The sequence below is a fragment of the Tamandua tetradactyla genome, chromosome 15 (assembly GCF_023851605.1).
Source record: "Tamandua tetradactyla isolate mTamTet1 chromosome 15, mTamTet1.pri, whole genome shotgun sequence".
Lineage (NCBI taxonomy): Eukaryota > Metazoa > Chordata > Mammalia > Pilosa > Myrmecophagidae > Tamandua > Tamandua tetradactyla.
The window spans coordinates 13,972,640-13,990,154 of NC_135341.1; the positions used below are offsets into that span (position 1 = coordinate 13,972,640).

Sequence of the window (17,515 nt, forward strand, 5' to 3'; positions counted from 1 at the left end):
AGGTGGTGATGGTAGGAATACGGGAGTTCATTATAATATTCTTTAGACATTCGGCATATCCAAACACTTCAAAATAAAATTTTAAATATTAAAAAGAAAGCTCACTGAGAACAGAACAGAGAATGGAGCAGGATGGAGGAGGAAAAGGAGAGAGGCAGGAGGCAGCCAAACCAGTTTCAATCTGCAGGGAATCCTACCATTAGTGAAATAACACACAAACCCTATATTTTACAAGAAGGATTAGACAAGGGGTGACTTTACCTGATTTATAGTAAAAAAAAAAAAAACTGACTATAAATAATCATATCCAAAAAATCCACAAGTGGGTAAATTTGGCAAAAAAGGCAAAAAATTAAAGCTAGAGAACACAGACAACTTCATTCCAATTCAAAAGTAATACCAAGCTCCCTATGGGGTGGGGGGGGGGAGCTAATTTAACCTTTCAACCTTTTGCTCCATATTTAGCATGGAGGGATAATAATATAGAGGATGTTGTGAGGATTAATAAATTCACTTCTCAAGCTTTGTAGATAAAAATGTGCTCCATAAGTGCTTTATTTTAAGAACTATGAAATGATTTGTTTATTCCAGTGTCCCAGTCAGCCATCCCTTAAACCTTATCTCCCAGTTCTTGCTTTTTAGATGAATATAGGGTCTTTTAAATGATTCTAAGTAACCTTTGAGGATTATGCATTTTAAACACTGGTTCACAATGAATATGTGACCAGATATTTGTCACATAGGAGAAAGTCAAAAATATAATCCTAAGAGGTTAATGATACAAATTGTATTTGGAGTTTCAATTTGCCACAATAATTCTAAGCACTTTAGAATAAGTGACTTTGACACTAGCACCCAAATGCCTGTCAATACAAAGACAAGCTTATTTGGGGTCTATTAGGGATAAACTAGGGTTTTGGCTGGAAGGGAGCAAATGTGGTCATAAAATTCAATGGAAATATTTAGAAAATTCTCTTTATAAAGACAGTTAAAGAAATTTCTTGAAAGTAGTTTTCCCAGTGTCAAATAGTCATTTATACTGATTCATTTACATTCCCTTGCCTAGCCTATCTTTGGAAAAAGAACATATACTTGGAATAAGGCTTTCAAGGAATAGTAAGAACCCATGAATCTAGAAATGAATGCCATCAAGGGCTCACATCCCTACTGACCTTAGCTTTGTTATTTCTCCACTTGAACTAATAATTTTGGCAATTTCATGGAAACTCTAAATTCATTGATTCATCCCATTTCAAGTACCTATTAGGCATAGTTAATGGCTTTTTGGTATTGGGGTGGCAACTTACACTCAAGATGTAGATGAGCATTTCTCAAATTGTGTTCTGGGATGCTATGAGATGATCTGTGGAGGGGGGAAAACATGTTTTATGATTCATTAACCACATCAGCAGATGTTCTTCCAGGAAGCTAACAGGTCTTATCGTTATTTTCAATCCAGAAAATGTTGCAAACTAGTTTCACTTTCTTTAATCCAGTATTTCTCAAATTTACCAGGCCTCAGACACCACCTAACATCTCATAGTATACTAGTGTTACATAGAACAGGATTTGGTAAACATTCTATACATGCATCCTAGTATCTTTTATCAGGATGGTTCAGGAGCCACATGGAGAGTGACAATACTTTATGTGATATGGTAAGCAGCTTCCTGATATGAGCCCCAGTGATCTTTGCCTCCTAGTATTTAGACTCCTGTAAAATCCCCTTCGTTTGAGTGTAGATGGGATCTGTGACTTGCTTCTAACCAAAAATAATAGGACATCATTTCCATGATTAGGATGCATTGGATGCTACTTCATCTTGCTAGCAGACTGTGTATCTCTCTTGATAGCTTTAATGAAGCAAAGCTGCCATGTAGATGAGCCAACATGGCAAGGAACTGAGGGTGGAATCTAGACAACAGTCAACAAGAAACTGAAGCCTTCAGTCCATCAGTCCCCCAAAAGGAACAGAATCCCACCAACAACCACATATACTTAGAAGTAAGTTCTTCTCTAGTTTACCCTTCAGATAAGACCCCAGCCCTGCCCATACCTTGACCACATGCAGCCCTGTGAGAGATCCTGAAGCAGAAGATCCAGGCAAGTCATGTCTGGACTCCTGACCACAGAAACTGTGAGATAATAAAATGGGTATTATTTTAGGCTACTAAGTTTATGGTAATTTGTTTTGTAGCTAACTAATACAATTAATTAACTAATTTTAATAATCTATGTATCAGTGATATACACTGAATATTCTAAGCACTTTCTATATATTTTTTATTTTAATCCTCACAACAATCCCTAAGTACTATCATTGTCCACATTGTATAGGTGAAAAAACTTAGCCAAGAGAATTCAAGTGATTACCCAAGTCCCATTCCTGGTAAGTGGCAGAGCTGGGTATTGAACCCACTTCTTAAACATGATGCTATTATCACTTTAACAAATGTGAAATGTACACTTTGATGAGTACTACAAAGAAAAGGGGTATGATCTTGAAAGAGTCTCTAATAAGGGATTTAACCTAGTCAGGTTAGAAGGGACACTTAACCTGAAATCTGAAGGATGAGTAAAGAATCTAATAGGGAAAGAAAGGAATTCTAGGCAGTAAGAATAGCAAAAACCAAGGTTCTGCAGCAGGGAGGAACAATTTAAAGCAGATGGGATTAAATAAAGCCATTACAGGTAAGGTTGAGAGAATGGGGAGAGATTAGAGAAATCAAAAGGAGCCAAGCATTGCAGAGCCTTGTAGACCATAGCAAAGAGCTTTGTCTTTATCTTAAGAACAATTGAATGGAATGCTTTTGAAGTTTTTTATGGGGGTTAAGGTAAGGCTGACATGATCACATTTGCACTTGGAGAATATCCCTCTGGATTCTAGAGTAGATGAGATTGAAAGGGGTCTAAGGATAGATGTATAAGGCTATTAGATTAATTCAAGCAAGAGATTATGAGAGATCTAAATAAAGACAGGAGGTGGTGGTAGAGATAGAGAGGAGCAGGCACAATCAGGGATATTTAGAAGATGAAAATTAAGAGATTGGATAAGGGGAGGTATAAGGGAATATCAAGGACAACTTGTAGATTTTAGACTTGTACAACTTTAATTTTATACCATTTGTGCCAGTTACAGGCTGATGGTGACATGATTTCCGAAGTCAAAGGCAGCATCTCAGTAAAGTTGGCTCCTAGAGTCAGATTTGTATTTTCCCCATATATCACAACATAAAACACAGAAGCTTTACCTCAGAAGGTTAGTGGTCACAAAACATAAAACATCCTCCAGAGGCAGCTAAGGGTTTTGACTGAGGACTTCAACCACTCACTTAAAGTCAAATAGCTTCGGTTTTTAGAAAACAGATTTCTTTTTTTTTATGTTAGTGAATGGGCCATTATGGTTTTGCCCCAGGCATCATTTCAAAAACTCTCTTCAGTAGTATTTCGGAGTCTCAGTTGCATCTCTAAACTAAAGAACCAGAGACCTGACCACACTGGCCTGTCACATAGGATATATACAATTTCACATTCCAACTCTTTTCTTCCACAAATATCCCAGGACTTCTTGGTGTACCACAACCAAAACTTGACCCCTGCATTCTCCTGTCAAGGACATTCCTGAATATCACTCACAGAGGAGCCAGTGGACACTCAATAAAAAAAGAATGAACTTATAGGAAATTTCTTTCGTTCATGAGGTGGTCACAGCACAGGTCTAACCAAAAAAGCAGGTTACCTAGTTGTCTCCAAACCACTAAACCACCTCATTTTTTCAGAAAGATTAACAATCCAGGTCAATGTAATCCAAGGTAGCACAATTCTCTGGAGTCTTATGGTCTAGAGTATTTCTCCAGCTTCTAGTTTTTACTAGCCTCAATTTCCATACCCGCAAAATGGGCATAATAGTTACTTACCTCATAAAGCTGTCATCAGAATTAAGTGAAGGAATCCATATAAGATACTTACCACATTACCTGACATGTTGTGTGTTCTCCAAAAGTGTGCATTATTATGAGTATGCCTTAGTGAGTGCTAATCATGAAAGAAGGTCAAAAATAAAACCCATGGAACTATGCCACACAGACAGTGAATCCCAAGTTAAACCATAAACCCTAGTTAATAGGGCAATTATAAAAATGTGCTATCATCAATTGCAACAAATGTTAACATGTTAATAATAGGGTAGTGTGCTAGGGTTCTCTAGAGAAACAGAACCAAGAGGAGAAAGCTGTAAACATGAGATTTATAAAGGTAGGAATGGAAGACACAACCGTGGGAATGGAAGAGTCCAAAATCTGTAGTGCAGGCTGTGAAGCTGGCGTCTCGGATGAAGGGTCTGGATGAACTCCACAGGAGAGTCTCGCTGGCTGAAGAGGCAGAAAGAGTCTCTTTTTCCTTAAAAGTCTGCAACTGATCGGATTATCTCATGGTGGGGGGCATGCCTTAGTTGATCACAGATATAATCAGCCACAGATGCAATTAACTGATTTACGATTTAATATACCAGCTTCTGGCTTATCAACCAGCCATGAAATATCCTTGCAACAACGGTCAGGCCATTGCTTGTCTGACCAAACAACTGGGCATAATTACTTGGCCAAGTTGACACCAAAACCCAACCATTACAGGTAGCATATAGGAATCCTATATTTTACGCATGATTATTGTGTAAACCCACAACTTCTCTAATAAAGGAAAAGAATGCTTAAAGAGAGAGAGAGAGAGAAATTGAAATGAAGAACATGATAGAGGGCAGAGAAAAAGAAAGTCCTTAGCTATTCAAGTCTCACATTCTAGTGGAAGAGATGTGGAACAGGTGAAGGCTTGGAATAACAAGGCTCAGTAAAGAATTATGCCACAGATTACCCACCTCCCTTGCTCTCCCCTTGTTCCCACTGCTCCTGTCCCAGGAATATCCCTCGGGGAGCTCTGCTGCACACCTGCAGAACAAAGTCTGAAAAACACCAGTCTAGAGCAAAGAGCACTGGACTGCTTATCCAGAGATCCTCTGAGAGTTGTATAAAACAAATCATTAAACTTGTCAGTCTCAGATTCCCCTCCCACAAAACGAAAGGCATAAGGTCATATGTACACACAAAAGCACATTCAGGAGAAGAGAAAGTGAAATGCTAAATGAAGAGGTTATTTGAAAACATAAACAATCAATCCAGTGTGTATTAAGCACCTATTATGTGCTCAGCAACTATGATGAGTGCCAACAGGATAAAGGGTGAGTTTCTCGTTTCATCATTTAATTTCAGAGCAGGTATTACTGTTCCAGTTCTGCAGATGGGCAAACTGAGACCAGAAAGGTTCAGTTTCCTGACCAAGGTAAATTAACACAGTGGAGGTCTAGCGCTAGAGCCCAAATCTTTACTTTTGTATTCCTAGAATATTATGGTGCCAGGCTTAATGAGAAGAAAGTAAAAAACAAAAACAAAAACAAAAATGCTCTAATTGCTTTTACGTTTTTCATGAACTAAAATATGGCAGTCAGGGGTCTCAGAATGTAGGCAACTGGAATTCAGCTGAAGATCTGCTCCTGCCCACATTACTGAAGTAATATTACTCTTCCTGATAATCCCGTGTGTACCATCCTAAGCTATTTTTGGTTTCATGTCTTCTAAATTTTAGGACAATACAGCTAGGGTGATGAAGGCTGCTTCAGCATCTGCGTTTTTCTTTTGAGTCTTTGCTTTATGGTGGCATCTTTAAATATTTGTACCTTTCTCTTGGTTTATGAAATTGCTGGACCTTTCCACTACATAACAGTCTTGTTATGCCCTCTTGCTTATTAGCCTCAATGTATATGTCAGCATTCTTCAATATATGAAGTGGTTACTTTCAAGAACAAATTTGGAAGGTAACTATGAGCAGGATTTTGTGAAATCTGTGAGCAAGAAGTCATTCTCTATTGATAAAGTTGCACTTTAAGTTAGCATTGTGCATAAAAGTTGGCAAAATTTGTTCCAGTGTTTAATTAGGTATGGCACCAGGTAGCTAGCAGATATGCCCAGGTGTTACCCAATCTCTGGACAGACCTGGCAAACCGAAGGAATCCCTTTTTTTTTTAAATTGCGGGCTTATTTTAATCGAAAGCTCCATGGTTATGTAGAGAAAGGTCCCAGAAAAATGTACCAGGGTAAAAGGCTGCAGTGATCTACACCTGAGGGCTTCACACACACACAATCATTTAGGATCTTCACCCACAAGTGCCTTGAAATGGCTGGAAATTTTGCAGACTGTGACATGTTGCAGCATTAATCAAAAATAGATTTGTACATTTCCCCCACTGAGGTCATGTGTTAGGTCATCCAACATAAGGTATGATTCTCAAAGCTATCTAAAATGTCGGTCCCCCCATTTGTATGTGATCTATTATGGATGGATGAGCAGAGATGAGATGAGACCCTTTCTCAAAGGCTAACATAAGTTGCAGTTGTACTTACATGTCAAATCTAAGTATAATATTAACATATACATTGATTCCTGTGTTTTTAGAAGGAAGGAAAAGCGATTTCTAATAATATGCTACTGCGTACAAATTTATCTAAGTAAATAATTATTTTTAAACCTAAGATTTAGCCAGCTTTAGTATTCCACATTATGCTAATGTTTGACAATTACTAAGGGTGGGTATCAGTCAGTGCGTTTTTTTTTTTTTTAAGTTTAATTTAAAGCAATTTGACATGGAAAGGTTATTACTTTAGTTGCCAATAAAAGCTGTACTTTTAACATAAGTGTACAGTAGGCCCTGGGGTATGTGACTATTATCTTTTCTGCAATTATGTGGTGTTCTACATAAATGTTAAGGAAAAAAACTTAGAATATCAAAAGTACTAACTTAGATACAATATTAAGGTTGAATAGAGAGAACAGAAAACCTGATTATTTCATACACAACATGGGTTGAGGTTTCCTCCTACAGGTTATATTGGGAACAACACCAGCTGGCTTTGAATAAATTAATACAAACTATATCTTAAAAACACACTCTTAGCAACCAGAATATCGATTTTATGAACATTCTGTCTTGAGATGCAGTTGTTCAATTTCACAAGCTAAATGCCATTAACAGTAAGAGCGAGTCTCTGAACCAATTAACCTATTTTCTGGAATTGCTGTGCCACCAAAATAAAAAGAACATTTCTCAGATGGTATTTGCCATCCTAGGCTTTCATATGTCCCCGAGTAAAGAAAATAATTTATTGCTAGTAATTGGGTAATCTAAACTTCTTCTCTTCCCTTAATCTTTTAGGAAGATAGGAATTTAACAAAACAAAACAATTTTTTCCTTAAAAAGAAAAAAAGTCAGCCCTATCCCAACTCACCTCCTTTCACCTTTTTACATTTATCTCTGAGGTGTTCATATTTAACTAATGAGGAAAGTAGAGGAAAAGAGGCTAGGAAATAATTTAATCAATAGCTCTGTCAATTTGTCATTATTATGGGATACTCCTTTCCTATAATAGGAAATCACTTAAGAAAAGTATGGCCAGCAAAGCTGGGACATTCACTTAGCCATCTACTTAATAGAGGTGCATTTACTCCATCAGAGGAGGCCAAGTGGGATCCCAAGGGAGAGAAAAGGCTGGGAAAGCAAAGTCCTCCACTAAGCCTAAGAAAACTGACCCATGAGAGTAAAAGTTGCACCTGAGCAAATACATGTTTTAAAATCCTGCATAAATTATGATTAGTATTATGAGTAATAATAATGCTACATTTCTTAAGAACATCCATGTGTCTGGCCCTGACCTAAATACCTTAAAAGCATCAAGCCAAGATCCCACTGAGAGTGGTGCGCATGCTGTGAGTCAAAAGTCTGTCTGCCTATAAACCATCCCACCCCACCTTGGGATAGTGAAGCAGTTAGCATCACAGACTTTCTGGTTTTGAATACTTCATCATTCCCAAGCTGAGTAACCTCAGCTAAATTACTTCACCACTGTTTTCACAGCTTTCCTATCCACAGTTTGCTGATAATAATTGTACCTAACTCACAGCGCTATTGTCTGTTGATGCATATTAAACACTTTTGTTTACTCTGGTTCACAGAGTACATTTATTATGAACTAATTCTGATAAGGATGCACTATGGTAAAGATCTGTTATTTTTGCATTTCTCCTCCTTCTTGTAATATCATCTCAATTTTCCCTTGAAATGACCTATTATATACTCAGTCCATATGGCTTCCTTAGTTGCTCCAAGACTGGACATGTACATGTTTGGCTAATCAGAATACACTTATCCTAGCCAAAGAGACTGGGTCAATGATAAGCATGTGACCCAAGCATGACTATTGTTGGATGTCTGTTGTAGGCATTAGAAGAAAAGCTTTCTTTTTCCTGGGGCTGCATGAATTCTACACTGTACATCCAGAGCATTTGGGCCAAAGTGAAGAGACCCTATCTGAGAATAAAACTAGCACAGAGGAAAACAGACCAAAAATATGAAAAGATAGCAAATTTTGACAACATCATTTGAGCTCCTGGATTCAGCCATGCTTACAGTAACACTATCCCCTAGATCTTTCAGTACTGTCAGACAATAAAGTCCCATCTTTGTTTACATCAAAATGAGTTAGGTTTCTGACATGTGCTCCTCTCCCTAATGCACTCATCAAGCACATCTGTTGATCTGTAAACATACAGCCTTCCTTTACAACATGACCTGCTATAGCATTTATCTGCTGTAGAAGCTGAGGTTCTGAAGGACTGAAGTGTCCATGGTTCTCTTTTGATCATTACTGGAACATTCCCTTCAGTCGTTAGACAGTTCTGATGATAGCAAAGTTGATGCCTTCCCCAGTTCACTCTATTTCTTAAATAGGAAAGTCGCTGAGTGAGGAAATAAATCAGGTATCAACTTCGCTGAGAAGAACATGCTTGGCTACCCAACTTGGAAGTCAGTAGGCTCACTCTATTTGGAAAAACTCCATAGGATTTTCAAGTCAATAGAACTATTTCATTTCAAATTCAAATTTGAGATCGATTTATGCAAGTGTGTGTACAGAGAGAAAGGTTTGGAACTGAGACTCCTATGATGGTAGGTAACACTCATCTAAATTGGTGGCACTGGCTCTTTCACCTAAAATATACATTTGTATCTTATGGTAAACTTTTTTGTTGTGTTTTTTACGGTAAACTTTTAAAGTTCATTTTCCATCAAATTAAATATGTATTTGTAGATAGGATTCTGGGATAGACAGACATCTTATGGTCCCAGGCTTGAGACCCAGAGTCATAGGTTATGAAGATGGGCTTGGCCAAGCAAGGTGACCATCCTTTAACCATAGTCATTGTGAATATTCCAGATAAACAACACTGCAGAGAAATAGATTAGTGCAAGGGGAAAACTTCAAGTTAGTGATTGCTGAGTCATCCAAGAGAAAGGCAAAGACCAATTAAAGGTAGCCTGAAGCTCAAAGAAGGAGTTTTTCAGGCTCAAAGAGAGAGGTTATATAATGCATGAATTTCTGAATCAAACAGCCTTGGGTTTGAATACAGGCTTAGACATGAGTTTTGTAATACTGGGCCAGTTACTTTACTTTTTCTCCGTCTCAGTTTTTCCCTTCAGTTAAATGGGACTAACAATGTCTTATGGGACTGTCATGAGGATTAAACGAGCACCTGCATGTGGGAAACACTGAGCACAGTGTTTTGCACATGTGAGTATTCAATAAATGTTAAACCTATTTAGACCTAGTTATGATCATTAAAAGAACAAATTATACAGAAAGCCTACTCAAGCAAGGACGTTTGAAAAATTCAAGAATGACATAGTACAACAACACAGTTTAGGAGGCTAAATATGCAGAATTCTAAGAAACCATTTCTAGGAGAGATAGCAAATCTCACCAGGCCTGGCAGAGCCTCTAAACTAAAACTACTTTAGGCCAGCAGCCCAGGTACTTGTTATAGCATCCAACCCAGACTGGCTAAATATGTGGGGAAAACCCAATAGGTTGTTAGACTTCAATTACATTAGGATAAGAATGTAGTCAGTGCAAGCTCATCTAGTTCTCTGTCTTTGCATTTGTTTTCTTCTAACTTTAGTTTCTGAGTAATAGATCCTTTTGAAAACACCCAAATTTGTCTTGCTTAAAATAAGGGAAAGGAATGTTCAAACAGGAGGAGGAAGATAAAGCGACTGGTGTACCCAAAAAGGACAGTCGTGAATCCACCAAATAGAGCTAACAAGTGTAACCACAGCATATGGAAATGTGAGAGGAGAGGGAAGACAAGTCATGGTCCCTGAGCCAGGTTCATGAGGGTATTTTCTTTGTTAAGACCACAGATAAAGTTTGTTTCCTCCAATGTTATTTTTAGTGATAAGAGACTGACCTTTTGTTGAAATGATCTGCCACATGCAATAAGAATTTCTCGGAAGGGTTTTGGAAATAATACAGCTGCCATGGTAAACTCTTATTTGAAAAGGGATGCTTTTAAGAATCCAGAGTCAATTCTTAGATGTTCATAAGCCAACTGGAGTTCTTAATAGTTTTCTTTCTTAAGGTCTTAACAGGACCCATGGGGCCATAGATCATAATTGTGGTTTCACTAGTTCTCAATTCATGACTTCTTTAAAGAACTCTCTCATTCAGTACAAGAGAACTTGGTCCAACTGCTCTACCTTTCACTTTAGACCTTTCTTTATTTGAGAGGAACTAGATTGTGAAATTGATACAGTATTATGGACTTTGAAGGAAGCTGACACTGCATAATTCTTTGTGCTTACATTGGGTCGAATTACAATGGACAAGATAGTATGATTGTTAAATATTAACAAAATTATCATTGTACTCTTCAAATTGAGGAAGAAATACAGCACTTACTTATAAAATTTGGTAGAAGGAAGAATTGGGGAAGTGGAGGTAGAAGTTTGACTTCATTCAATATACTAGGATCAGGTCCCCAAGTGTGAATTTAATGTAAATTCTGTAACTGAAAACACAATCAAATTAGGAAACCAATCCAAATTAAAGTAACCCCTACTCACCACCCCTAAACAGAGGAAATACAGAAAACTAAGGACGCCTTGAAACTTAGAAATGCTCAAGTCTTACTGGACTGGCTACCCTACATTTGTCTCAATGTCATGAGTGGCAATAAAACATCTTGGTTAGCAATAAAGTCATCTTAACAATAACAGAAAAAACACAAAACAGAGTCCTGCATGGCCTTTCAAGAAGTCAGATCTTATCAATGAGAAGGCTATTAAACAGAGAAACTATTCACTCTTCTTTGCTGTCAAAAACGCTTTGAATTAGGAAATTCAGACATACACATAATTGGAAAAGGTACCCACTCCATGGTTTGATTGGAGAGGCATCAGAAGTTATCCTTTCTTCAAGTATGACTCTTCTCTTAACACAGTAACTAACCTCACCTACCCTCTCACCAACTTCTCCCAGGACCCCACCAAGACCCAGTCTTGAGGTAAGACACCTTGTTTCCAAGTACATGTTATTATAATGCACACATTTTGTCTAAGAGGGATAAATTTATGACCCATTGCTACAAATTCATTACGTATCAATCTAGCTGGTTAACTCTATTCTGGTTCCATTTTTATCTGTAAATTGGGGATAATAATGGTACTTGCCTCATAGAATCATTCTGATAATTAAATAAAATCATTCATGCAATGTGCCTGGAACACAGAAAGTGCTCAATAAATGTTGGCTCATTTTGTAGTTGCTATGGCTATTTGTAACTGATAAACTGTCAGTCTTTAAATACAGAAAAAAAAATCTGTATTTAAAAATACAGAATTAACAAGGGGGCAAAGTTCTGTAATTCAAGAAGCTACCTAATTGAGCAACCAGCTCCAGAGTCGGGAACCTGGAGAAGTGTGGACCCTCACAAAACTAGAAGGCCTTCAACAGGCCTTCTGTTATTCTAATTTTGAGCAAATACATCCTCTCTACTTCCAATATCTCCTCCAAGAAAGGGGGCAGGAAAACATCTCCTGAAATTTCATTAAATGGTTCAGAGGCCACTTTTTCCCCCTTCTAAGAAGTATCAGACTGCATGATCTAAACACTCCTAATAAAAGATTTTCTCAACTCGGCTAATTAGTGTCAATTGCAACGGTTGTTTCTGTTTCAAATCTATTCTCATTCACCACTTTTCCCTTTCATGATTCTAGAAAAAGCTGAGGCAGGCACTAGGTAAACCCTAACAAATAATCTCCAGGAAAAAATGGTTTGGATGAATTCTCAAGGCCTCCACTAAAGATTGTTTATTAATCGCATACTGAAAAGCAATACAAAATGTGAGCAACAGGCATGTAATGGTCCAACTTGATGAATACATGCCAAGGTGGAAGATGTGATAGAGAATAGAATCCATTTGAAGTTTGTATTCTGGTATATCTCACAGTAAATCTCAAGGACATGGTTATACCTGGATTATTAAAATGATTAAAACTAGGAAAACAGTTAGGTTAGCATTATTCATCTCCACTCATTCAAACCCCACCGCCACCACCACCACCATTATGGAGCACCTTCTTGGGATATAGCTCATAGCTTCACTGGAAAAAAACAGATTTTAGAAAGTAGAAAGACAGCCTACACAATGGGAGACAATATTTGGAAACGACATATCAGATAAAGGTCTAGTATCCAGAATTTATAAAGAGATTGTTCAACTCAACAACAAAAAGACAGCCAACCCAATTACAAAATGGGAAAAAGACTTGAACAGACACCTACCAGAAGAAGAAATACGGATGGCCAAGAGGCACATAAAGAGATGCTCAATGTCCCTGGCCATTAGAGAAATGCAAATCAAAACCACAATGAGATATCATCTCACACCCACCAGAATGGCCATTATCAACAAAACAGAAAATGACAAGTGCTGGAGAGGATGCGGAGAAAGAGGCACACTTATCCACTGTTGGTGGGAATGTCAAATGGTGCAACCACTGTGGAAGGCAGTTTGGCGGTTCCTCAAAAAGCTGAATATAGAATTGCCATACGACCCAGCAATACCATTGCTAGGTATCTACTCAAAGGACTTAAGGGCAAAGACACAAACGGACATGTGCACACCAATGTTTATAGCAGTGTTATTTACAATTGCAAAGAGATGGAAACAGCCAAAATGTCCATCAACAGAAGAGTGGCTAAACAAACTGTGGTATATACATATGATGGAATATTATGCAGCTTTAAGACAGGATAAACTTATGAACCATGTAATAACATGGATGGACCTAGAGAATATTATGCTGAGTGAATCCAGCCAAACACTAAAGGACAAATACTGTATGGTCCCACTGATGTGAACGGACATTCGAGAATAAACTTGAAATATGTCATTGGTAACAGAGTTCAGCAGGAGTTAGAAACAGGGTAAGACAATGGGTAATTGAAGCTGAAGGGATACAGACTGTGCAACAGGACTAGATACAAAAACTCAAAAATGGACAGCACAATAATACCTAATTGTAAAGTAATCATGTTAAAACACTGAATGAAGCTGCATCTGAGCTATAGGGTTTTTTTTGTTTTTGTTTGCTTATTTGTTTGTTGTTGTTGTTTTTTACTATTATTACTACTTTTATTTCTTTTCTTTATATTAACATTTTATATCTTTTTCTGTTGTGTTGCTAGTTCATCTAAACCGATGCAAATGTACTAAGAAACAATGATCATGCATCTATGTGATGATGTTAAGAATTACTGAGTGCATATGTAGAACGGTATGATTTCTAAATGTTGTGTTAATTTCTTTTTTTTTTTCTTTCCGTTAATAAAAAAATAAAAAATAAAAAATAAAAAAAACAGATTTTAGAAACTAATGATAATAGGAAGGAGAAAAATGGCATCCATGGATTACACCACAGCCAAACTGTAGCCCAGCAGGGCTACAGTACTTATACCACCCAACCAACTCAAAAGATATGCACAGACCACCCAGGCATATGGGCAATGAAATTATGGAACTTATGGACAGCCCACGGATGTCAGCTATTCCCAGGCTCAGACCCCTGCAACCTGTGGGCAGACCACCTATGTGTCTTCTTATGGATAGCCTCCTACTGGTTATAATACTTCGATGGCCCCTCAGGCTTGCAGCCAGCCTGTCTGGGGGTTTGGCACTTGTGCTTATAATACCAACACTGCTACAGTCACCACCACACAGGCCTCCCATGTAGTTCGGTCTGCTTATGGCACTCAGCCTGCTTACCCAAACTATGGGCAGCAGCCAGCAGCCACTGGACCTGCAAGACTACAGGATGGTAGCAAGCCTGCTGAGACTAGTCAGCTTCAGTCTAGCATAGAGGGTTACAACCAGCCCAGCCTAGGATATGGACAGAGTAACTAGTTATCCTCAGGTATCTGGGAGCTACCCCATATAGCCAGTGACCATACCTCCATCCTATCCTCCAACCAACTATTCCTCTACACAATCAACAAGTTATGATTAGAGCAGTTACTCTCAGCAGAACACCTATGGGAAGCAGAGCAGCTATGGACAGCAGAGTAGCTATGATCAACAGAGCAGCTATGGACAGCTGCCTCCCACTAGTTATCCCCCACAAACTGGATCCTACAGCTAAGCTCCAAGTCAATATACCCAGTATAGCAGCAGCTACGGGCAGCAGAGTTCACTCCAACAGGACCACCCCCATAGCATGGGTGTTTATGGGCAGGGGTCTGAAGGATTTTCTGGACCAGGACAGAACTAGAGCATTAATGGCCCTGATAACCAGGGCAGGGGAAGAGGGGGATTTGATCATGGAGGCATGAGCAGAGGTGGGCATGAAGGACCAGATACAGATCTAGGCTCACCTGTAGATCCAGATGAAGACTCTTACAGCACTGGAATTTATATATAAGGACTAAATAACAACATGACTCTAGATGACCTGGCAGACTTCTTTAAGCAGGGTGGGGTTGTGAACATGAACAAGAGAACTTGGCAACCCATGATCAACGTCTACCTGCACAGGGAAACAGGAAAGCCCAAAGGCGATGCCACAATGTCACATGAAGACCCACCAACTGCCAAGGCAGCCATGGAGTGGTCTGATGGGAAAGATTTTCAAGGGAGCAAACTTAAAGTCTCTCTCACACAGAAGAAGCCTCCAGTGAATAGCATGTGAGGTGGTATGCCATCCTCTGAGGGTAGAGGGAGGCTGCCCCATTCAGTGGAGGTCCAGGGGGCCCAAGAGGTCCTGGAGGACCAGTGAGTCACATAGGAGGCCATGGAGGAGACAGTGGAGGCTTCCGCCCAAGAGGCCCCCAGGGCTCCCAAGGGAATCCATTTGGAGGAGGAAATGTCCAACACAGAGCTGGAGACTGGCAGTGCCCCAATCTAGAATGTGGAAACCAAAACTTTACCTGGAGGACAGAATGTAATGAGTGTAAGGCTCCTAGGTCTGAAGGCTTCCTCCCACCACCATTTCCACCCCCAGGTAGTGACCATGGCAGAGGTGGCCCTGGTAGCATGTAGGGAGGAAGAGGTGGTCCTGGTGGAATGTTCAGAGGTGACCATGATGGAGACAGAGGTGGCTTCCATGGTGGCCAGGGCATGGACAGAGGTAGCATTGGTGGTGGAAGACGAGGTGGCCCTGGGGGTCCTTCTGGACCTTTGATGAAACAGACAGGAGGAAGAAGAGGTGGCTGTGGAGGACCTGGAAAATGGATAATGGCAAGCATCTGCAGGAATGCCGAGACTGGCCCTACAGACATGGAGACCCCGCAGAGTTGCACTGACTAGCAGATTTATTTTTAAAACAGAAAATGTTTTAAATTTATAATTCCATATTTATAATGTTGGTCATAACATTATGATTATTCTTGTCTGTACTTTACTATTTTTCACCATTTGTGAAGAAACATTAAAGCAAATTAAATGGTAGAAAAAAAACTAATGATATAAAAATATTATATATATAAATAATCACACTGTATACACTCAAAAACACACTGTGTTATAAATACAAGGAAGGTTAAAGAAGTCAAGGAAGAGTATATTCCAGAAATTATAGGTAGAACTAAGACCTGAGTCATGCTTGGATTTCAGGTAAAGATTTCAGGGAAGAAGGCAGCAAGAAGTACAAGAGCAGAGGCTTTGAAAGAGATCACCACCTTGATGCCCTCAAACCAAAAAGCACCCAAAGAAACCCAGAAATTGTGATAGGGCAGCTTATAACTTAAGGTCCTGATTCTGCTCTTTGGAGACAGGGCATGGCAAGATGTGATGGCTATAAGATGGCACAGGGTAGGAAGAGACAACTTCAGCCCTTCCCTTAGTTGCTAGAAGCCATGGTTATCTGTGGATGAGGATGACTTTCCAGAGCCCTCATCTTAGCTTAAACAAGAAAAAGGGAAATGGACCACAGCCATTACTGTAAAGACAGGGAGCTGACATGTAAACTTCAATCTTCAGAGTAATGATATCCCTCCACAACTATTTATGTTACAGTCACATGTAGCCTCAGAATGAAAACCAAATGGCATACAATAAAATCCTTTCAAGGTACCAATTCCAATAAATAATCACAATCCTGAGCTCTTTAGTAAAAGCAAATGGTGTTTCTTCCAATGAATCCTGTGCTCCTGAGGCGTCTAATAGATCCACAAAGATCTTTAGGGTCCTACATCTGCCCATTGCCAACGGATGACAGTGAAAAGCATTTCAGCTCCTTTTTTTTGGGGGGGGGGGGGTTGGGGGACACACTTGGCCAGCTGCTTTTACAAGTCAAAAGGTAGTGGCTAAAAATACAGACCCTAGAACCAGACTACCTGGATTTGAATCCTAGCTCCATCTCTTGCAGTCAGTGTGACCTTAGCAAATTAGTTAACCTCTTTGCCTCAGTTTCTGAAAAATGAAGACAACAGCACCCATTTTGTAGGGCTCTTGGGAAGATTAAATGAGTAACATGCCAACCAGGGACATGGTAGGCGCTACAGCTGTGTTTGCCATTATAAAGGCAATTGCTATTCCTCCCCACAGAAAGTCCCTTCCACAGGTAAGGGGAAAGGCTCAGAGAAAATAAGAAAACTGCCCCAAAACACACGGCTATGCAAAGAGCAGAGCCGGGATTCTAAAAAATGTGTACTGCTCCACAATTTTTTCCACGGACTGTGCAATGTACCCTCTAAGAATTGGCAAGTGAGTGTGGGTGAAGACCAGAAAGGACTAGAAACCAAGGTAGCTCAAGTGTCCATTTTATAAGAAGAAAGACAGATTTAAGCAATAAGGATTCATTCCCAAGCCACCTTTCCTGCTAACATTCAGCCCAACTCCTGTCTAAGCTTCCAATCCCAGCTTAAATGACATTTCTGCAGAAAAGCTCCCTATCTGCTGCTCTGCACCTCTGGTCTAGATTAGCTCCTGCTGGTAATGCTCTTAAAGATAATGTACCTTTTTGTTATTAATACTCAAGACAACTATACTGAAATTATTTGTTAGGTAATTACTGGTTTGTTCTCCATCTCTTCCTGCTGAATGTAACTTTCATGAAGGCAGGAATCAGTCCATCTTGGTT

The 17,515-nt window shown here is 39.2% G+C and overlaps 1 pseudogene; it reads left to right on the forward strand.

Moving 5' to 3' along the window:
• Positions 1 to 13,836: 13,836 nt before the first annotated feature.
• On the forward strand, positions 13,837 to 15,737 carry LOC143657812 (RNA-binding protein EWS-like; annotated as a pseudogene).
• The last annotated feature ends 1,778 nt before the right edge of the window (positions 15,738 to 17,515 follow it).